A 23649-nucleotide genomic window follows, 5' to 3' on the forward strand; every position below is an offset into this window, starting at 1 on the left:
GAGCAGGTTGTGGCATTTGGCTGGTGAGGAGCCCTGGGGAAGAGGGTCATGCTGGCTCTCAGAGGCCGGGCCTTTGCAGCTAAACGGGGCGATATTTGCAGGGCTGAGTTTGAAATGAGGAAAGGGGTGGTTGGTAAGAGGGGCTAGCACATAGAAGAAAAGCGAAACCCTGCTGAATTGGCGCAAGGCAATGATGAACAGTAACTTAACTCTCAAGTGAGTACCGGTTGGGAACTAGAAGAAACTGGAGCACTCAGTAAAGGCCTGTGGAGTTGGCTATTAGTGATTGGCTGCCATGCTGTGCATTCCTCCATCTATAAACTGTAATAAACTATAATGGGCTAGAAGTGAACATGTAGCTCCCTAGATGTTTTGGACTGCACATCCAATAAGCCATATCCAACATACTCAATGGCAAGGTATGGTGGGAGTTGTAGTCCTGAGCATCCTGAGAGCCACATGTTGCAGACCCTTGGGCTAGAAACTAGCCCACAGACATTGGCGTGATTTACTGTTAGCTAAGGGTTGCCATCACTGGTGCTATGCAGATGCTTGAAACCATTGGGGACTGATTTCCAACACCCGTGATTTAGCAAATCTAGATAAAGATGCCTGAGGGCATTAATAGTTCTCAGAGCCCGGCTCCTGTCACACATTGTTGACGTGAAGGTGTGAAGCCCAATAGTTTGCATCTGGGGCCAAGGTCAGGAGGAGTCCCTTCACTCGGTGGGAGTGAGGTGTCACCCAAAACACCTTCCGGTTAATTATCAAAACACCACACCAATGGAGTGCAGAGCATATGCTCAGGAGGGATATCTTTCCTCCTGGAACTGTGCCTCTATTTTTATTGCCTTAAGGTTTTGGCGCAATAACTCTCCTCCTTCTCCTTCCATTGGTGCCGCTTTTTTGTGCTTTTTATAAGTTGTATTTGTCATTTTCTTGATACAGCAATTAGACCAAGTGTTGGTCTCAGTGGTGCCTCATGTATAATCAAGGCTAATATATTTTCTCCGCTGATAGCTCGCAAGTGGGGCCACTTTCTCTGTCGCTAATAACCTTTCTCATATCTAATGAATGAAGCCAGCCTCCACATTGTGTTAGGGGCAGGGGAGGGGTGCTGGATGACAGTTTTAAAAAGGTGGTCACGAGTGGGGCCATGGGTGATTACCCAATCCCCAAAACCCATCCAAGTGCCTGCATGCCCACTATCCCTTACACACATGTACACACGTAAGAAAAGCTGGTCTTGAGAGCGGAGGCTGCATACCTGCTTCACCCATTCTTCCATGTATTAGTTGTAATTGGTTATTTATGACGCACTTAATACCCAGAGGTTTCTAAGGGCGGACCCAGGGATCGAACCTGTGTTGCTGCACATTGGCGAGCACGTCGCCCGTGAACTATCCTCCCGAGACTATTACACCTTCCTTTGGCCTATTAAAGTCATCGTACACGCCAATTCTGAAAACACTTAGCTTCACAAAGGAATGCGAAATGCTGGCTGGGGGGGTGGTGGGGGGGAGGTGAGCCATCCATGGCCATTGTTCCTTAGTTTTCTGCATGCTAATGGCTTGTGGCTTTCAGGCCCCAGTGGGGGTGGGGGATGGGTGAACATGGCCAGTAACGGCCTGCCAGGCCAAGCCATGGTAGGCCCATGAGAAGCAGTGGCCTCGGCAGGGGCTGTGGGCTGTTACCGGCCATGTCTGCCCCCCCACAGGAACGTGAAAGCCATTCACACACTGGGGTTCACCTGGAGTGCGAATTACTTCATTTTTTTCCTCTGGAGATTGACTGCCATACGCAACACCAATCTCAGAAGAAAAGAAAAAAAAGAAACCAAGGTGGCCACCGCCATAGGGAAAAGGGAGTAGGTAATTTTCCATTTCTATGGTGACAGAGCGGGAGGCACGCCGGACTGGAGCATAATGCTCTGGTCTTACAGGTAAGTGGAGAAGGGGGCAGGGAAGAGGTTTGGGTTTGGTTTTTGGGGAGTGGGGAGGCAACAGGGAGAAGCTCCCTATTAACTCTCCACATAAAAAAAAAATGTCTGCACCCACGGTAGAGACTCAGGTGGCTTGAACAGTGGCCGGAAATGTATATTCTTGCACTCTGTTTCAGCCACCCGATTGGCTAATGGCCCTTCCCCGGTGCAAATAAATTGAAAACCTCTACTCTAACAAGTAAGAGATGTTACAAGCTCTTCTTGCAGTGTCTCTTTCCTATTGCCATCCTGAGCTGAGGATCATTGCACAGTGCTGCCTCCTGTCTGCAACTTCCTGCGCTTGGAGGCCTTAAGCCACACCTCATTACAATGGATTGGGATGCAGAATAACTCTGACACCAAATAATCAAACCAACTCATGAAGATGGCAAAGGTGCTGTTTTATTAACGATCATCTAAAACATTGAGTTACAATGGACATCAACTGACGTTCACTCGAGCCCTCAGTGCATTTCTCATAAAAACATCCTTATATGCAAAAAAAACATCAGACGTGATGTCATAGTACGTGGCAAAAAGGAAAAACCTACGAGGGAATGCGTTAAGTTCAAGGGGAACATCTAAGTATACTTTCTATAAGGGCTGGGATTGTGATTGGCTGTCTAAAGTCAAGTGGACAACTTATGCCTACCTCTAAAACATGTCATCTTCAACACTATTAAGTAAAAAGTGTATCACTGGTCTTCAAACTATAAGGCCCTTCGTTGTACAGCCCTCTATAATTGGGTGGCACACTCGTGCCATGTCTGGAATATTCAGCCCACTTAGCAGCATGTAAGCTTAGACTCAGGTGCCAGCAGGTGGAATTAACTTTACCTCTACACCACTCACATCACCCATGCCTTCGGCCATGCAGATTGTTTCTGAACTTGGCCTTGCAAAGTATACTTGTCTCTGGGAATATATGGGAGTACAGGCTTTCATTATCATTGTTCTAGGACTCCATGCTCAACTCTATTTCTATCCTTGGCTCACGTGACAGGAGACCACGCTTTGGTCCATTTTGCAACATTTAAATGTCTTAAATGAATAAAACCTGGAACACTTGCTGTTCTTTCTTTGCACCTTAACAAGGGATGATTCAGCTTTGCGCATTCACTGCCTTAAAAAATAGATAACAGACCTTGTCTGCTTCAGCTTTGATACCAGGTCAATCAGCCTCGCCATTCGTTTCCGCAATCTCAACTTATTTTTGCTGCAACTCAGTTTTCTCCTTTTCTCTTCATGGGTCCTGGCTTACTAAATTCATGACACTGATGTCCAGTTTCTATACAATGCCGGCTTTGCCTGCTGTCTATTTACTACATATAGCCAGCTTCTAAGATTACTTAATCTATTTGCGTTGCAGCATCTGTGCAGTTATTGAACGGCTTGAATTTACTGCAGTGCCTCGCACACTGGCAATCTTTTTTTGCATATGAAAGTTTACTCGATTTGTAACTTCGTCATCAGCTTCTGTAAGAACCATGAAACACCTCCTCTTTTTGCTCCTTCTCATATTCGTTCAGGGAGTTCCTCCCTCAGATTATCGTCTCTTCGGGGATACATTTGATAGGGCTGTCTCAGTGTGTACCTTCTTTCGAATATATTCGCTGTGGTATGGTCACAACAGCTGGTGTTAAGCATGGCACAATCTCAGGCTTCCAACATGTAGGAGGTAAGGGGTGGGATTTCCTGAAGAGGCATGTAACTGCTCCTCTAGATTCCCCCGTCTGGTCGAGTCTTCGACCACCTCCTCAACTGTCTCCACATCTTGATATTTTCTCTTGAAAAAGTGTTTCTTTGGAGTCCAGATATTCATCACCCTCTTCAGGGTGCTGGCTGATTTAATATGCTCATCTACACTCCAGGTCATGCAGTTGCACTGTCCATTCGGGTTACACTAGGCCCATTGTCCCACATACTTTTTATGATTCTTTCGATACAGGAACTTCGTTCCTTCGGGTGCTACGATGCTGGCCTCTATGTAGTTTCTGACATCTTCATCAGTCAATTCCTTGGGTACAAACCCGGATTCGGCATCGAACATGATCGTCATTTCTACTGCTTACTTTGCTGTCTTCATGCATTAGGCAATCACTATTCTGATAACACAGAATCCAAACATCACCAATATAGCTCCAAGAAACTTGAAGATGCAAGCCATCCACTGGGGAATCCACGAGAATATGGAAGCAAACCAACTGTCATCTGTAATGTTCTCTGTATCATCTTCCATCTTGTTATGCAGGCTCATTGGCAACGTTATGGCCTCTGTCAAGATCCCATTTTCATCATCATGAGAAGGTAAGAATGTGCAAAATAATTGCCCAATTTTAGTGCAAAGTCGTCCTTCCATCGCAGTGATCATATGAAGGATATATCTGTTCTGCAGGGTCATTAGTCGTAATGCCTTCAGCTCTTTCTTGATAGCATTGAATCCCTTTATGGTGGTGTCAATTGTCTGCAGAAGCTCCCATCTCGTAATCGGCAACCACTTGGCATTGGCCATAGTCTGGATCCCAGGCATGAATATAGTCATAAATATTGAAGCAGTCTTGCTGAACAACCTGCATTCATAAGGAATGGAGTCATATGCTTCTATTGACTTTGCTGAGAAGTAATTGTCTCTTCTGGTTCGATTGAGAAATTCAAGAGATCTTATTTTTCTCAAAGGGGCATCTACTTTTGGAAATTCTCCAGTGTTCAGGTCACTCTGAGGAATCACTAATGCTGGAACACGGATGAGCATCAAGAAGCATACTCCACCCCAATCCTTGGGCAACTTCATGTAGGCCCTAGATCCACAAGCCCAATATCGATCCATGAGGACGGTTGTCCCTTCTCCCATCCTAGAAACGTCAGCTGTAGTTCTGCAGTCTTTGTTATCGCCCACACAATTCTCTCTGTGTCGTCGAAAGCACAATGTCGCATTCACCAATGGGATCAAAACCATTGGACCTTATTCATCTTCTACCCATGTCAGTAGCTTGGCATGTTTAGCCCATGACATCCATTGCTCATTCTCTGCACCTAATGAACATATTCTGACTTCAGTAGATGAGCTGCACAGGACATCAGTCCTCCTTCCCATCACCTCTTGGACTTCACTCGTCCATTGACTAAGACTTGAGTTTGTTCCAAACACCCAGGCAATCCAGCTATGTCTTTTCACCGGGGCAATACATTCCCTTCATGTCTTCAATGACTATCTCTTCCTGTCCCGCTGCAGAATACACAAGCATCTTGCTCTCACATCCAGGTTCCCTTTCCATCTGTATAGTCTTAATATAATCATTGTGAAATTGAAACAACCATTTCCATCTCCATTGCAAACTGGCCGAACTTCCCAGAAATTGTCCCATGGTCATACATGCTGCCAGATGAATGAGGCACCTGGCATTGTGTTCCGGGTCTTCTCTGGAGATGAAAGCTTGCACTGTATTCATGGCATAGGGGATGAGAGGGCAGACGTGCAACTCTCCTTAGATGTTTTTCCCCACTTCCCTCATGTGCTGCTACCATATGTTATTACCCAAGTGTGCCGCATTATCTAGATAGGTATGTATCCCCTCATTGTCTTCCTCTGCATCTCTCGTGTGTCTTTTAGAAGCCTTGTCCCATTCATGGAGTATATCAAAAGAAATTCCCATAGTAGGAAGAACCATAGGGACCTCTACCTCAGTGGAAGTACTAACATGATAGAGACTATGAAAAATGAGGAACAGAAAGACAAAGACAGTGATCGAACAGACATATATTATGCACAAAACCGTAGGCATCCATTTCTCATGCCAACCCGGCACTTATTGCACTTGTTCATTTTCTAGAACTGTGCTGGCTTCAACATTTCTCATCTTTAACACAATCATCACATTTTTTATACTTGCAATTGTAAAATCTGCACAATTACTGCGATGACAAGCCTTCTTACCGTGGGGCCATTTTTAGGATCCTATATAAAAGTGTGCATATCGTTGTCTCTTCTGACAAGAGCAGGGTAAACTTGAAGTATAAACACAAAGACAGCAAGCACAAGCTGATGAACATCACTGTTGATAAGTACCATATGTTTAACTGCTTAGAACAGGTATTCACCACAAAATTAATCTGGATACTGATTTTGTTTCCAAATTTCAGACCAAGGCATGACTTTGATACTTCAATGTGTTTCTAAAGTTCATTTTCAAAATTCCTGAAATTCTCGGTAAGTCTTTGCACTCCTGCTAAAATATCTATAAGGAGTGTCCTTTTGAATTTCAGTCCAAGATAAATCTGTATTATCCACTGGTAGTTGCTTTATCGTCCTCCATCTTCATCATCTATCGAGTCTGCACACAATTAAATTCTTCTTCTTTCCTTGCTTCTTGATCAGCAACGGTGGAAGTGTGGGTCTCACCTTTATAGGTTTTTACATCACCTAAGTGAAGCCAAGCTCATCTTCCTTGGACCTCTACAGCTAAAGGGGTTATATTCTTAACACCAAAGGGACAGTTGAATTGTGGCTCATGCCACTTTCTAGTAAAGTTTTTAATGAGAACTAGGTCTCCAACATATAACTTATGTGCCATTAGTAGTTAAATTGGGTTGGTTGTTGAATTGTCTTATTTTGTGTTCTGAGACCAACCCCCCTTGCTCTTGACTTGATCTGAAATGAGAGAAAGGCTAGAGGTCATACATGTCAAATAGTCGTGCATCTCATCACCTAAGGTTTTAGAAACCCTCTGGGCATCACGATGGAGGAGTGAGGGGCATTCTCATTCAATGCCCAATCACTATCTTATGCAGGGGGAAGTGGTGGTCTGATACTGGGTAATTCAGAATGATATATAAAGTTAGGGGTAGGCAATATAGCCATCCCTTCTTCAAAGTCAAATTAATCTGGGCAATCCTTTCTTTAAGGAGGCCGTTGAGTCTCTCACATATCCCTTTCGCTTGCAGGTAATAAGCAGAAGAAGACATGTGCTTTATATTAAATAGAAGCCCTATTTGTTCAAATAGCTCATTTACAAAATGTGGCCAATTGTTTTAGATCTCAGCACTTCACACACCCCATCTCGGGAAAACTTCACACACTAAAAAGTGGCATCAGGGTGTGTACATGGATCGGCCTTATGTGTATTTATTTATTTATTTATAGAGTGCTTAAGCCTGTGGGCATCAAAGCGCTGTCACAAATAATACATTACTATAAATAGTAAAGAAACACTGATGGTTCCTTGGTGACTGTACGATTGTCTCCACCAGCACTTGTTTATGTCTGCAGCCATAACCAGCCTACTGATGGTCTGTTGCTCAGTACTGGGCTGGCCTTTTTCAGCTGCAACTTGTATGTTCCTCTGTTCATGGCTGATGACCCTCCCAATTTTCCAACATCCATGTCTCGTCTCACCTGCGTGCGTGACTCCTGCACTGCCTCAGCAACACAGCTCACTGCCCGTCTAGGCTTCCTTGATAGTCGGTCTCTACTCTGTCTGGCCTGTAGCCGCTGGCCTCGGTGGTGGGTGCAAAATGGTTTAGCACCCTAAGGGGTGGGTAACAGCGCCTGTCAGACCCCTTATCACCATCCTTAAAGTTCCTTGCTTTGCACTGTGGTGTGAAGACTTGCTTTCGGACACCCAATACCCACCATTGTCAGGCAGCTGTTAGACCCTCTCACCATCCTTAAAGTTCCTTGCTTTGCACAGTGGCGTGAAGACTTGCTTTCGGACACCCAATACCCACCATTGTCGAGCAGTTGCTAGACCCTCTCACCATCCTTAAAGTTCTTTGCTTTGCATGGTGCCTGAAGACTTGCTTTCGGGCACCTAATACCCACCATTGTCTGCCCACCGGGTGCTAATGCCTATTTAGAATGTGGCATGTGTTATATAGCTTGGAAGAATGTGTGCTGTTATGCTGCACCCCTGACAGCCTGGAATGTTGCTGCTTGAATGTAGGATGAAGGCTCTAGAGTGTGGAAGGAGTGGCCGGTGGAAGAGAGAGGCAGAAGGGGAAGGAGCTGTTTGCGGTTGGCATTTACTCTGCTACTTCTTACCAAGGAAGTAAACAGTATTATCTTTTCATGGAGAGTGCTGTCCTTAATTCCAGCAACTCCACTGAAAACAATCCTCCGAGGCATAGGGTAATAAGGGCTAGTGTAGGTCTTCTGTCACAACATTACAAAGTTCCTTGTTTGCCTTTCCTTGTTTTAAACAGAGCATTCTAGACTCATTGCTGTGGAATGTTCCAGGGACGTCATTTCACCAAAATTCCAGTGGTAGCAGAAGTGACATCACACGACCTTTGACCTCGGATGACATCATATGCAGTAACACCACAAAGTGACATCACGGGAAGTGATGGAACATGACCTTTCACCCCTTGACAAAACAGGAAGTAGCATCACATAGCATTGTTCCTAAGTGCACGAGGAAAAATATGGTTACAATATCACTATAATATGATAAACATTTCATACAAGAATGAATCGCCATAATTATTATCAATGTGTATTGGCCCATATTACCAAATGACTGTGAATTCAAGCAGACGTCCAGCGCCAAACGATAATGATGTATTTATTATAAAGCACTTATGCTTACGCGCTTTATATAGAACAAATATGAATGCAATATCACCCAACCTGTGTTGCTACTCTTTTATCGACCTCAGAAGGAGTAAAGTTTGAGTTGAGGAGTTTACGAACAGACGAAATCAGTGACTCACCCTCTGTAGTGTGCCTGAAATAAACGTTTAATGAGTCCAGCAAGTATTGCATAGAATTTCAGAAAGACAAATGATTTGTTATTTATATCTTTCTTATTTAGGGTCACTGCTCAAAGTGTTACACTTGTGGAACCCCCTGTTTTTTAAGAGACGCAAACAAGAAAGCCAGCCACTCCAGAAACAAAGAGCCACATGGCGCTGGCCACAGCCCATGAGCTTACATTTAAAAAAAGAAAAAGAAAAACGTGTTTCTTTAGGGGTAGCAAGGGAGACCTCAGGGGTTGCAACTGCGACCCCTGGCGACCCCCAAATGACCTCCCTGGAATGACATTCTGGCAGTACTGCCCCTCCTTGGTTCATTATCAGATCGTGAAATTATAGAGTTCTTCAAAACTGTATATATTTAGTATGAAAATAGATATTCAAAATTAGATGAGCAGGTTTCCAAAAGAAAAGAGTCTTTGTTGTTTTTCAACAATGATTTTTATAGAGAAAGTCTCAAGGAGCATCACTAATAAACTCTTAGTGAGGAAGTGGCTGACACATTTATTGTATAGTACAGACTTAACATGCCAATCCATTTCGGAGAATCTTCTCCTTCGTCAGTGCTAGTCTATGGTGTAAAATATGAATACATAACATCCATGTATTTTGTCACAAATCAACATGATGGATAAAATAAACAGAAATGTTAGCACAAATAAAGTAAAATAAAACATAACATGCCGTTTGTGGATAGTTTCAAAGATGAGTGGTTACATAGAAAAAAAGAGAGAAAAGCCAAAGTATGAGGGGCAATATCATACATGATAACGAAATTAAAAACAAATTCAAAAGTCACATATATTACCTGTATAATGTGTGCAGCATAAATAAAAAGGCGATGCAGCATGTTGTCCGTACAAAAATGGTGTACAGCGTTCGAAATGGCCGCCCGGTGCAGTATAGGGCGGAAGGATTGTGCCGTTCTGCGGAACAAATATGGAATTCAGGATCAGTAGCAGAATTAAGTTGCAGGAGCCAGGTAATAGGAACAATGGTGAAAGTGTACCTGGTAACACACGGGTGGTCAGTGGGACAGCTCCTCGCAGGCGTGTGTACGTGGCCAGGGGCTGCAATGTGTAACCATTGCTATGGCAACAATGCTAATAAAAAAACACGTGACCGCATCGTGTCTGGAAAGAGGCGCGATGAGGGGGTAAACCACTGCTAATGTAATCAGCAGATAGAATTAAAACCAAAGTAATCAATTCTATGGTCAACTGATGAAATAACCAAAATTGTAGTAAGTCACAAAAATAAAAACAGCCTAACATAGAAATAGAAGAAATACTGAGCAAACATTTTGAGGAGATAGGATATGGTGCTCTGCAAGGTACTAATCGAAAACTGGGTAATGTGATGTAAAAAAGAGCAACATGGTCACGGGCTGTGCCGCCGGCGGGTGGCACCTTGGGTCCCAGACAGAAAGTCCGGGATCAATGGCAATGATGCTCGGAAGTTTTAAAACCACACCGCGGGGGGAGTGAATCAGAATTGAAGGATGCTGAATGCACAGTGCTAATGATACTGGGTGTGTGAAAACAAAATCAAAATATCGAGGCTGAGTACCACACAAGGAAATACACCGAACACGGGTTACAAAGGAACATACGTAGATCTTTAATATATACTGAATCAGTTACAAAGAACAAATCAAAATCAGATAGCTATCGGCCCTCAGTGCAACACAACGAACTCCAGCGTGGTTCAGTGTGTTCAGTGAGAGACGCTATACATTAGAATTCATTGCTCTTTTATTCTATTGTGAGCACGATGTCCAATAGTTTTACAAAGGTAGCGGGCGCCCCTCTCTCGCAAGAACAGACATGATAACCTGTTCAGTGGTTATTAACCACTTGAGAGTTCGCAGCCACTGCTTTTACTCACTGTGCCTTTCACAGATGGGAAATATCCATTTGCATATCAGTCTTTGTCCTGCCCAGGGGCAGTCCAGCACCGAAATACAATGGCAATTCCAATCTGAACGAGAGTACCACCAGCAACCCCATACACGTGTTTCACCCTTGTTGGGGATCATCAGTGAGGTGAAGCTGATGCCTCTCTAAGCACAGTGAGAGGGAGACCACGTCTGGTTGCCCCCAGGAGACCTAGGGTTACCAATCCCAGGTTCCTTAACAAATAGTTTTACAAAGGTAGCGGGGGCCCCTCTCTCGCAAGAACAGACATGATAACCTGTTCAGTGGTTATTAACCACTTGAGAGTTCGCAGCCACTGCTTTTACTCACTGTGCCTTTCACAGATGGGAAATATCCATTTGCATATCAGTCTTTGTCCTGCCCAGGGGCAGTCCAGCACCGAAATACAATGGCAATTCCAATCTGAACGAGAGTACCACCAGCAACCCCATACACGTGTTTCACCCTTGTTGGGGATCATCAGTGAGGTGAAGCTGATGCCTCTCTAAGCACAGTGAGAGGGAGACCACGTCTGGTTGCCCCCAGGAGACCTAGGGTTACCAATCCCAGGTTCCTTAACAAATAGTTTTACAAAGGTAGCGGGCGCCCCTCTCTCGCAAGAACAGACATGATAACCTGTTCAGTGGTTATTAACCACTTGAGAGTTCGCAGCCACTGCTTTTACTCACTGTGCCTTTCACAGATGGGAAATATCCATTTGCATATCAGTCTTTGTCCTGCCCAGGGGCAGTCCAGCACCGAAATACAATGGCAATTCCAATCTGAACGAGAGTACCACCAGCAACCCCATACACGTGTTTCACCCTTGTTGGGGATCATCAGTGAGGTGAAGCCGATGCCTCTCTAAGCACAGTGAGAGGGAGACCACGTCTGGTTGCCCCCAGGAGACCTAGGGTTACCAATCCCAGGTTCCTTAACAAATAGTTTTACAAAGGTAGCGGGCGCCCCTCTCTCGCAAGAACAGACCTGATAACCTGTTCAGTGGTTATTAACCACTTGAGAGTTCGCAGCCACTGCTTTTCCTCACTGTGCCTTTCACAGATGGGAAATATCCATTTGCATATCAGTCTTTGTCCTGCCCAGGGGCAGTCCAGCACCGAAATACAATGGCAATTCCAATCTGAACGAGAGTACCACCAGCAACCCCATACACGTGTTTCACCCTTGTTGGGGGTCATCAGTGAGGTGAAGCTGATGCCTCTCTAAGTACAGTGAGAGGGAGACCACGTCTGGTTGCCCCCAGGAGACCTAGGGTTACCAATCCCAGGTTCCTTAACAAATAGTTTTACAAAGGTAGCGGGCGCCCCTCTCTCGCAAGAACAGACATGATAACCTGTTCAGTGGTTATTAACCACTTGAGAGTTCGCAGCCACTGCTTTTACTCACTGTGCCTTTCACAGATGGGAAATATCCATTTGCATATCAGTCTTTGTCCTGCCCAGGGGCAGTCCAGCACCGAAATACAATGGCAATTCCAATCTGAACGAGAGTACCACCAGCAACCCCATACACGTGTTTCACCCTTGTTGGGGATCATCAGTGAGGTGAAGCTGATGCCTCTCTAAGCACAGTGAGAGGGAGACCACGTCTGGTTGCCCCCAGGAGACCTAGGGTTACTAATCCCAGGTTCCTTAACAAATAGTTTTACAAAGGTAGCGGGCGCCCCTCTCTCGCAAGAACAGACATGATAACCTGTTCAGTGGTTATTAACCACTTGAGAGTTCGCAGCCACTGCTTTTACTCACTGTGCCTTTCACAGATGGGAAATATCCATTTGCATATCAGTCTTTGTCCTGCCCAGGGGCAGTCCAGCACCGAAATACAATGGCAATTCCAATCTGAACGAGAGTACCACCAGCAACCCCATACACGTGTTTCACTCTTGTTGGGGATCATCAGTGAGGTGAAGCTGATGCCTCTCTAAGCACAGTGAGAGGGAGACCACGTCTGGTTGCCCCCAGGAGACCTAGGGTTACCAATCCCAGGTTCCTTAACAAATAGTTTTACAAAGGTAGCGGGCGCCCCTCTCTCGCAAGAACAGACATGATAACCTGTTCAGTGGTTATTAACCACTTGAGAGTTCGCAGCCACTGCTTTTACTCACTGTGCCTTTCACAGATGGGAAATATCCATTTGCATATCAGTCTTTGTCCTGCCCAGGGGCAGTCCAGCACCGAAATACAATGGCAATTCCAATCTCAACGAGAGTACCACCAGCAACCCCATACACGTGTTTCACCCTTGTTGGGGATCATCAGTGAGGTGAAGCTGATGCCTCTCTAAGCACAGTGAGAGGGAGACCACGTCTGGTTGCCCCCAGGAGACCTAGGGTTACCAATCCCAGGTTCCTTAACAAATAGTTTTACAAAGGTAGCGGGCGCCCCTCTCTCGCAAGAACAGACATGATAACCTGTTCAGTGGTTATTAACCACTTGAGAGTTCGCAGCCACTGCTTTTACTCACTGTGCCTTTCACAGATGGGAAATATCCATTTGCATATCAGTCTTTGTCCTGCCCAGGGGCAGTCCAGCACCGAAATACAATGGCAATTCCAATCTGAACGAGAGTACCACCAGCAACCCCATACACGTGTTTCACCCCTTGTTGGGGATCATCAGTGAGGTGAAGCTGATGCCTCTCTAAGCACAGTGAGAGGGAGACCACGTCTGGTTGCCCCCAGGAGACCTAGGGTTACCAATCCCAGGTTCCTTAACAAATAGTTTTACAAAGGTAGCGGGCGCCCCTCTCTCGCAAGAACAGACATGATAACCTGTTCAGTGGTTATTAACCACTTGAGAGTTCGCAGCCACTGCTTTTACTCACTGTGCCTTTCACAGATGGGAAATATCCATTTGCATATCAGTCTTTGTCCTGCCCAGGGGCAGTCCAGCACCGAAATACAATGGCAATTCCAATCTGAACGAGAGTACCACCAGCAACCCCATACACGTGTTTCACCCTTGTTGGGGATCATCAGTGAGGTGAAGCTGATGCCTCTCTAAGCACAGTGAGAGGGAGACCACGTCTGGTTGCCCCCAGGAGACCTAGGGTTACCAATCCCAGGTTCCTTAACAAATAGTTTTACAAAGGTAGCGGGGGCCCCTCTCTCGCAAGAACAGACATGATAACCTGTTCAGTGGTTATTAACCACTTGAGAGTTTGCAGCCACTGCTTTTATTCACTGTGCCTTTCACAGATGGGAAATATCCATTTGCATATCAGTCTTTGTCCTGCCCAGGGGCAGTCCAGCACCGAAATACAATGGCAATTCCAATCTGAACGAGAGTACCACCAGCAACCCCATACACGTGTTTCACCCTTGTTGGGGATCATCAGTGAGGTGAAGCTGATGCCTCTCTAAGCACAGTGACAGGGAGACCACGTCTGGTTGCCCCCAGGAGACCTAGGGTTACCAATCCCAGGTTCCTTAACAAATAGTTTTACAAAGGTACCGGGCGCCCCTCTCTTTTTCGAGAGAGGGGCGCCTGCTACCTTTTTTATACCTTTTTTGTATTTATGAAAGGAACTTGGGGATGGTCACCCTAGGTTACCTGGGGGCAACCAGACGTGGACTCCCTGCTCACTGTGCTTAGAGAGGCTCAGCTTCACCTCACTGATGATGCCCAACAAGGCTGAAACACGTGTATGGGGTTGCTGATGGTACTCTTGTTCAGAGAGGAATTGCCATAGCATTTCGGTGCTGGACTGCCCTTGTGGGCGGGACAAAGACTGATATGCAAATGGATATTTCCCATCTGTGAAGGTACAGTGAGCAAAAAGCAATGGCTGCGAACTCTCAATGTGGTTAATAACCACTGAACAGGTTATCATGCCTTGTTTTTTCGAGAGAGGGGCGCCTGCTACCTTTTTTGTATTTATGAAAGGAACTTGGGGATGGTCACCCTAGGTTACCTGGGGGCAACCAGACGTGGACTCCCTGCTCACTGTGCTTAGAGAGGCTCAGCTTCATCTCACTGATGATGCCCAACAAGGCTGAAACACGTGTATGGGGTTGCTGATGGTACTCTTGTTCAGAGAGGAATTGCCATAGCATTTCGGTGCTGGACTGCCCTTGTGGGCGGGACAAAGACTGATATGCAAATGGATATTTCCCATCTGTGAAGGTACAGTGAGCAAAAAGCAATGGCTGCGAACTTTCAATGTGGTTAATAACCACTGAACAGGTTATCATGCCTTGTTTTTTCGAGAGAGGGGCGCCTGCTACCTTTTTTGTATTTATGAAAGGAACTTGGGGATGGTCACCCTAGGTTACCTGGGGGCAACCAGACGTGGACTCCCTGCTCACTGTGCTTAGAGACGCTCAGCTTCACCTCACTGATGATGCCCAACAAGGCTGAAACACGTGTATGGGGTTGCTGATGGTACTCTTGTTCAGAGAGGAATTGCCATAGCATTTCGGTGCTGGACTGCCCTTGTGGGCGGGACAAAGACCGATATGCAAATGGATATTTCCCATCTGTGAAGGTACAGTGAGCAAAAAGCAATGGCTGCGAACTCTCAATGTGGTTAATAACCACTGAACAGGTTATCATGCCTTGTTTTTTCGAGAGAGGGGCACCTGCTACCTTTTTTGTAAGCACGATGTCCAACCCTACTTCGGGTTAATATTCCTCTAATACATTACTGATCTAGGGTTCATGCCGAGTTCGCATATCCACATGTAACTAGTTTACCTTTAATACATACGTCAACAAGCCTACATGGCAACTGTGTGTTTCGGGATTTCCCATACAGGTCTTCTCAAACATTAATATAATGTAGTTAAACAAGTGTTCTTAGTTCAGTATTTGAATACCTTGTTCTTAACATATGCTCACGGATTTGTTTCATTGCATGAGTAATCCTTTACACACAGGTCAACGAAGGACAAGGTCTCAGTTCACGACCTCAACAAGTGGCCTGCAGGCAAGTTATATATTAATTACACACAGAGGTCAAGACGGCCATGTTGTATTCCAGAATGACATCGTCCACCATTTTAACTCACAGGGTGACTTTACAAAGTGAACCTAAAATGGCGGATTGACCTAAAATCGCGGCTCACATTGATTTTAAGGTCAGGATCTTGCTACACAGATTTTTCGCTAGTGACTTACAAGCAGCTTGGCGTAGGCCAATATACCTATATTCAATGCAATAGGAGGCACGATATACTTTCTCACTTGACAAACCCACCTTTTGGCCTATGCCAAGTGCTAAACTACTTTGGATCTCCTTGCAAATAACTCCATGCATCATCATCCATGCACCCTGAATCGCTGTCAGAAATATCTATTGCCATCAGGTCATTCACTAAAAAATTTTTTAACACATATTCCTTGGAAGTTTTATCTGGGGCATACACTTTATGCCCTATCGTACCTATCAATTGTGTGCAACATCCTCCTAGCATCGAACATATACTTGGTAGACACTGAATACAACAACAAAGGAACAACAGAATTCCCAAACTAATCACTAAGACCGAAAGTGCCTTCCAACCCCAAGATTGCAAGAAGTCCCAGAACCAAGCTCTAAGATCCCAGTTTCCCTCGGGAACATGCACTTCTGAACTAAGGACGTGCAGATTCTGTATTGCCTTGAAGATAGTTGGGGAGGAATCTGGCATGAAAACACAGCAAGAGGACCCCACTAATTTACACACTCCACCATGTTCAGCCAGAATGACATCTAATGCCATCCGGTTCTGAAGCGCTACTAGTCTTATCGCTTTTTGTTCTAATGTCATATTATAGAGTATGTCCGTGGTCCGGTTGATGGTTCTCTCCAGTACTCTCGCTAGTCTTCTGATATCTTTGGAAATTCTCTATCTGCCCCCAAAACGGTACCACTGATTTTGCTATATCTCCCAAGATTTGTGCTGGAGTGTCACCGTTCTCGTCCCACGTGGACGAGCCATTGAAACTTCTATTGTACTATCTATAAACACCCCAGCTAACAGGATCCCTAAATAGCAGGTTCCCTGCCAATCCCTGGGCAACCATGGAAATGCTACATTACCGCAAACAAAGTAGACAGGTTTGCCTACATACAAAGATCTGTCTTCCTCAGTCAAATTTGCAACGTTGGCACAACCTTTAAAATCTCCCATTGACTGATTCCCATTCCTCTGCATGCAAAAAGAAACTGAAACGGAGCTATGGTTAACAGTATAAGAAGGAGGCATGGCATCCGTATTGCCTATCGGAGCCATCTTGAAGGAAATCAAAGATTGGAAAGGACGAAACAATCTATCAGAAGGCCTAATAGAAGCAACGTAAGGCTTACTCCTATTTGCGAAAAGCGAGCATCGCAGGGGAGTCAAAACACGTTTCTCAAAGCTATTTAAATTAGTGCCATCAAAGTTCCTCGAGATGCTATTGTTCCAACGGCCAAAGAACAGTGCTCTAAAAGAAGCATAACAAGCAGTTGTCAAAGGTAAAGGATAAATATAACAACCTAGCTCCTTATCCCCGTGTTGCGGTAAATGTGAGCAGACCCAACAGTTGACTTATTAAAAATGGAATGCGTAGCATTCATAATAAGTAGCAGAGTATTATTGTGGTACCTTTGTCTATGCTGGGAGTCCCTAGGGTACAGAGTATGCAAATGTTCAAAGGGAGTAGGAACAGTAGGTACATTTTCAGTCGGAAACAAGGACTCTAAAGGATGAGTTTCCTCGAGGTACCATAAACCTAAGACAGTGACTATTAAAAACCCAAATATCATTATAAAAACACAGCAATACGTTTTCGAGGCCCGGGTGCATTGTCCATTGTCCTGGTTGGTCACTCCCTCATTTACAAGTCCCATATGAGCGGTAGCGGTGGCAGGCATTGTAGTCTTCAAACGGAAACCCCCAATGTTCGTTGCTGGCGACCTCCCGGCCGCGCGACTTCTTAGTCCTTCCACAACCCTAGCCAACAGAATCCCCTTTCCCAAATTTGGGCAAAAACAAGCCCTTGATGATCCTTTCCTTCTCCAAATGCACAGCTGAACCGTGCTGTAAGTCTATCAGATGCACAGCAAAACAGTGCCGTAAGTCTATTTTCTTGGATGCAGATTGTACCTTGCTTTTCCCGGTACTGATTGATCCGGAAACAATGTGTCATCACTTCCCGTTGGAAGCAACGTATCAGAGACAAGTGAAGATGCCAAATTTGAAACAGCAGTTTCCGGATGCAAAACTTTTGGAGAGTATGGAGACAAAATGGCTTCTTCCCCAAGCCTCACGGGCTCAGAAAGATTCTCCGACACACTCTCGGCTCTATTTACTGCTTTGGGATCGTTGGTTGCAGCGTTAGCGAGGGGTTCTGTTTCTTCTGTATCGTGTGGCACTGGGTGAGGAGGTTTCTTGACGTGCGATGCGTGGATTCAATTCTTTCTTCCAGAAACCCGCACTGCTGTTTGCGTGACCAACAGGACCTGGAATGGGCCCCGCCAGCGAGGTGCAAGGGAAGAAGAGCGCTCAAATGCCTTGATGAGCACCCAGCTTCCAGGCCGTATGCTGTGGCCCGGGACCTCATATCGCACAGGTAAAGCCTCTCATACCTGGTGATAAATCAAATACAGGTTTTTATTCAACTGGCTGCAATAATCTGAAAGTAATAGATTTTCCACATTTCTTAACGATCTACATTTAGGAAGGTTCCAAATAATGGCAGGTCTCCCCATTACCACCTCAAATGGAAAGAGCCCAGCCTTAGTTTGAAGGGTTGTACACATGGATAATAACTTGATCGGTAAGGCGTCCAGCCATCTTAGCAAGCTTGTTCTTGATGATACCATTGTGTCTTTCTATTAGTCCGGCGCTCTGAGCGTGTCTGGCCGAATGGAACTGTTTGTCGGTCTGTAATGCCGCACATATCTGCAGAATTACGGCAGCGACAAAATGTGGACCATTGTCCGACCAATGACTTGGTAGCCCGAACCGTGGGAAGTACTCCTTTAACATGGTTTTCGCAGTAGTCATGGCTGTAGCATCTTTAACAGGGAAAGCCTCAACCCATTTACTAAAAGCACAGATGACCGCTAGTACGTACCTCTTATTGTTGCATCGTTCCATTTCAATAAAATCAAAGTGGAGGACTTCAAAGGGGACAGAGGGTGGCCCAAAACTTACCCTTGGAGTTGCTGTCCCCTTTCCCACATTGTGCTGTAGGCAAATTATGCAATCCTGTACATAGCGTTGGGCAGTTTTCGAAATTTTGTAATTTACCCAAACTTTCTCTAACATTTTCGTTACTTTCTGGGCACATACATGCGTAAGACCATGGCCCATGATGACCATCATCATTACATACGCGTCAGGGAGTAGCCATTTCCCTTCAACTATGTCCACCCAACACCCGTCATCATCACGTTTCCCCAAGCCTTCAGCCCACCTCTCGGATTCTTCTAACGTGGCATCAGCTTGGATATCCAGTACAGACCCAACACCCTCATCCATTGCATAAGCATTTACAGTCTCCCTCGAAACATACATCTGCGTACGGATATCGGTAGCAGTTTGTCTAGCTATCTGATCAGCGAAATAATTCCCTTTTCCTATGTCATCTGTAATCTTTCGATGTGCTACACATTTCATGACGGCTAACTGAGTAGGGAGCACAAGTGCTGAGAGTAGTTGTACTATTAGGGAGCCATGTTGGATCTTAGTGCCATGTGAAGTTAAGAACCCTCTCTCTGACCAAAGTCTCCCAAAGTTGTGAACCACCCCAAAGGCAAACTGACTATCAGTAAATATGTTTACTGCAAGCCCTTTGGAAAGTTCACAATTTTGGGTCAATGCTATAAGCTCTGCGGCCTGCGCAGAGTTATGCATGCTTCTATTGCTTTCCACAATCGTGCTTAATGTGGTGATTGCATAAGCAGCTGTGGATGTACCATCCAGAAGTTTAAAGCAGGAGCCATCACAAAACAGCTCTCCTTGTGGTTTATCCAAAGGAGTTTCTTTCAAATCAATTCTACCCTTTGTCTCTTTTTCGGTAGTATACAGACAGTCATGTGACTCTTCATCGCCGCAAATAGTATCTTGCGGGAAAGGTAAGAGTTCAGCCGGATTAAGAACACAACACCTCTTAATTTGGATGTGAGGAGCAAACAAGATCAATTCATATCTCGTCAACTGTGCAGAAGTGAGGTGTTGCATTTGGGTTTGGTTCAGTAGAACATCTACAGAGTGAGGCACCATCAGGGTTAGATCATGGCCTAGGACCATTCCCTCACTCTGTTTTACAGATGCAGCAGCAGCAGCGACAGCTCGCAAACATCTTGGCAAAGCGCATGCTACAGGATCAAGGGCGGATGAAAAGTAACCGCACGGCCTATTCTTCCCTCCATGTTCCTGCGTTAATACAGCCAAAGCACATCCATCACATTCCTGCACAAAGAACACAAAGGCCTTTCCATAGTTTGGTGTGCCCAAAACTGGTGCAGAGCATAATGCGGTTTTGAGCAAAGCAAACGATCGCTGGTGTTCCGCGTTCCACGGCAATGGCGAAGAAATGCCCTTCTTTGTCAAAGCCAACATCGGTTTGATCACTAGGGAAACATTTGGGATCCACAACCTACAGTAAGAAGCCATACCTATCAAGGCTCTAACTTCCTTCTGTGTATTTGGGACAGACATGCCAGAAATTTGTTTTATACGTTCAGGTGTCAATCTTCTTCCCTCCTTTGACAGGAGATAGCCTAAATAGGCGACCTCCTGGCAACAATATTGACATTTTTTAGGCAAAGCTTTGTGACCATGCTTAGCTAGATGAATAAGCAATAACACAGTGCCCCCCTTACAGGCGCTCTCAGAATCAGCAACTAAAAGCAAGTCATCAACATATTGAAGCAATGTGCAAGTAGAGGGCAATTCAAGGGTATCAAGCTGTTCTTTCAAAGCCCTAGTATAGATGCTAGGACTCTCTGTGTACCCTTGAGGTGCACAAGTAAATGTGAACGAGTGTCCCCCTAAGGTGAACGCGAACAAGTATCTATTATCCTTGTGTATCGGAATACTAAAGAAAGCATTGTTTAGATCCACAACACTAAAGTAAGTAGCTGTAGCTGGAATCATGGTTAATATTGTTGTCACATCAGGCACAATTGAAAATTGCGGAGCGACGACTTTATTAATGGCACGTAAATCAATTATGAAACGGAATGGAATTGCATCATCGCCTTTCTTGTACACGGGTAAAATCGGACTATTGCACAAACATCCTGAAATTTCTTCAATCACCCCGCGATGCACAAAATCGGAAACAATGCATTTCAAAGCTCGCTCGCCCTCAACTGAAATCTTATACTGGGGAATGCGTGGCAGCTCAATTCCATGTTTCAAAACTATCTTAACAGGCTCAATCTGTAAAACACCAACATCATTGTCATCAACAGCCCATAAACTCTCTGGTACATCAATGAATTCTGGCAGCAAATGTCTAGTCAGGAATTGCGAGATAGAAAATTGCTGCGGTGAAATCATCAAGCGCACTCCATCAGAAGAACAATAAATCACTGCATTTAAAAGTTTAACAGGTTCAACCCCAGCAAATTCTCTCCACAATTCGAAGTCAACAGAAATGGACAGTGGTCCGTTAAGGGACCCAAAGAAATGGGTACCGGTGAAGAAACTGGACAAACAACTGGCGGCCAGAAAACCCTACTGAAACATTGGTTTGCCCTGACAGTGGAATGTTTGGAACCCGTGAATGATAAATGGAACACTTTTGTGCTCCAGTATCTATCAAAAACTGATGTTACCTATGTCCCACCACCATTTCAACGTAGGGACCTTTCTGATTGATGGGAATAGGTGTAGGTTCCAAACCCTGCTTTGGGTAATCCTAACGAAACAGAATATCATCAAAAGGAAGCTCTTCAAATAAATATGCAGCAGAAGGATGATCAAATATGTTACTAGTATCCACACTCGAAGTCTGATTATCCTGCGAAAAAGGTTGCTGAGGATCCTGTGAAAACTGACCTCTACCAGGGCCCCCTACACCCGGGCGACCTCTGGATCGTCTACCCATATTTCCAAATGTGTTGTTCGACCTCTGTCGAAGGACGGGGCATTGTGCATGCCAAAGACCCTCTTGTCGACAATAGGCACACTGGTTAATGTTCACAGGACCCAAGGGCACATTTCCTTGCAGAACATACTGACCTCTAATCTGCGAACTACCCCCTCTGGGGCCTCTAACAATTTGCTGTAATAGTACTTTAGTCTTTAAATCACATTTTCGTTTTTCAACTCTATCTTTTTCATTATTGACACGATTCTCGGAGTACTGAGCCATGTGCAGTACTACTGATTGGGACTTCACCTGCCAAGCGCTCTCAGAAGACATCATTTGTGACTTTATGTCAGGCAGCAATCCACGCACAAATTTGTCCACAAATAACCTTTTCCCAGACTCTTGTCCGCTAAAATCCGAGAATACCTGTTCAAACCGATTAAAGAACTCGGTAGCACCCTCAGACTTCCCTTGGACAGAGGCCGTAAGTTTGTCCCAAATAATTCTTTTCTCAGGAATTATGGTTTTCAATTTTGCAATGATTCTATCAGGCAAAGTCAGTATCACCTGGGGCGGTCTTTCACCAGCTGGCCTTTCTCCATCTAATATAGTTATATTTGCCCATGTATCTCCCAACCCTGGCACGTCGTCTATAGTCCTAACTTGTTTCCACAAATCTACTGGCAGGAGTACACGTAATAACAAATCGATATTGCCTAAGGTGAACACTGAGGACTGCAAGACGGACTCTATTTCTTTATAGAATCCTGATTTTTCCTAATATCAGGAATAGATTGTCTAATAGTATTCACTTCCTGTCTTGAGAACGGGACATGGACAAACTGTGATATATAATGTGCAGGAATGTTCACAGCAACTATACCCTGTGCAGCATCAGCCGCAATCTCAACCTTCGGGACAAATGTCGGAGGAACCTCTCTCATAGGCAACTGAGAAGTAGGTGACTCTGAACGCTTACTATGCAACAGAGCTAAGTCGAGCACTAAAGCAGTCGAAGAAGTGTCAAGTGAAAAAGCTCTCTTAGAAATACTCAATAACTCTGTGGGACAACTAATATTTCTTTTTACACAATCATCCTGTAGGTACTCTATCATTACCTGTGTCACTTTCCTCTGCATTTCTGGCTTATACTGACTATATGTGTCATATACCTCAACTGGAGTTATAGACATATCTGAAATCCATCTAAGCGTGTCCTTCGTACAAATTTGTGCTTCCTCAGATATCGATTTTCGACAAGGAAGGAACCGTTTCTGTATATACATACTTTCCCCCTCGTCATCCTCATTCTGCAAGCTTTCCAACTCCTTTCTATACTCAAATAACCTATCGACATGCTCATTTGAAAACGCTAAAGTATTTAGATCCCTTAAACCCTGCGGTAGATCTGTTTGATTTAATTTGCCCCACATTACACATAAGTGAATCCCTAAACCTTCAATAAAAACATTTTTCTCAGGAAAATTATCCATATTATGAAGTGTGGCAAAAACATTAGCTTGATCATCCCTCTCCATACAATGCTTAGCCCATGCAATCAAATCTCGTTTCTTCTCTGGTAGTACAGTATTGCGAGTGACAACCTTCGACCCCGCACCTTGATCGACAACAAGCGGCACAAGACTACTTGGAAGAGGGGGAGTAGGCAAATTCAATGGAGGCACTGTTACAGGTGCGTTAAGAAGAGGTAGAGGAGCTGGAGGAAGAGGAACAGTGGGAGAAGCAGGAACAATGGGAACAACAGCAGGTAGAGCAGGAAGAGCAGGCGGAAGAGGCAAAGCAGCAGGAAGAGGAACATACGGAGGTGGCGCAGAGGCACCAGGCCTTCGTTCATTTAACAATTTGTCTATGAATTCGTCGGAAACACGAAGGTCTTTAGTAGAATAGATTTTCTGAATTCCGAGTGAGAAAGCCCTATCCATATTCCTAGTCGACTCAGAATGTTTAT

This window comes from Ambystoma mexicanum, chromosome 13 (assembly GCF_040938575.1).
Source record: "Ambystoma mexicanum isolate Mex_15411 chromosome 13, UKY_AmexF1_1, whole genome shotgun sequence".
In the NCBI taxonomy this organism is placed as follows: domain Eukaryota; kingdom Metazoa; phylum Chordata; class Amphibia; order Caudata; family Ambystomatidae; genus Ambystoma; species Ambystoma mexicanum.